Source organism: Nanorana parkeri, unplaced genomic scaffold, assembly GCF_000935625.1.
Source record: "Nanorana parkeri isolate BGI_ZX_2015 unplaced genomic scaffold, ASM93562v1 scaffold77, whole genome shotgun sequence".
Taxonomy (NCBI): domain Eukaryota; kingdom Metazoa; phylum Chordata; class Amphibia; order Anura; family Dicroglossidae; genus Nanorana; species Nanorana parkeri.
Genome location: NW_017306345.1, coordinates 882 through 1611, shown reverse-complemented (window position 1 = coordinate 1611; position 730 = coordinate 882).

Genomic DNA, 730 nt, shown 5'->3' with positions numbered 1-730 from the left:
CCAACATCATTTCCTTCTTCATCTCGTCACATGTTAGAAGCGAAGATAAAACATTTATGTATCCAATAAAAAGTCACGACACGAATGCGAATTAAAGCCGATATAAGGACCGACATCTGTGTCTGTATTAGCTTCCGGTAATTGGCTTAGGGGGGCCAGCGCAGTGAGACAGAAGCACACTGGGGGGGGGAGGGGGGGGGTCACAGGGTGACATGGAATACTCAGGGTGCTCTGGGGTCACAGGGGTCACAGGGTGACATGGAATACTCAGGAGAGTCTCAGGACTGACATAGGACACAGTGTGTATCAGGAGCTCAGCGAACCGCCAATCTCTATCCCGACATCAGTGCCATCAACTCACCAGCAGGGGGCAGCCATGGACAGCGCAACTTCAGCTGACTGTGACCTCCAAACTGGAAATTGTTACATTGTATACATCAGGAGATCCTCCATACTCTATATCTGGGGTACAACTTCTTAGCACACAACCCCAATTCCACAAAAGTTGGGGTGCTTGTTACAATCTACTAAAATCCAGAATGTAATAATCTGCAAATCTCATAAACCCGAAATATATTCTCAATAGAAAATAGAAAACAAATCAAATGTTTCATCTGAGAAAATGGATCCTTGCGAGGAAGAAATCCGTCATTGTGACATTGATGCTGCAACACGTCTCGGACCATGTACCCCGGTGCAGCCCCCCCCCCCCCCCCCCCCCCCCCGCAGC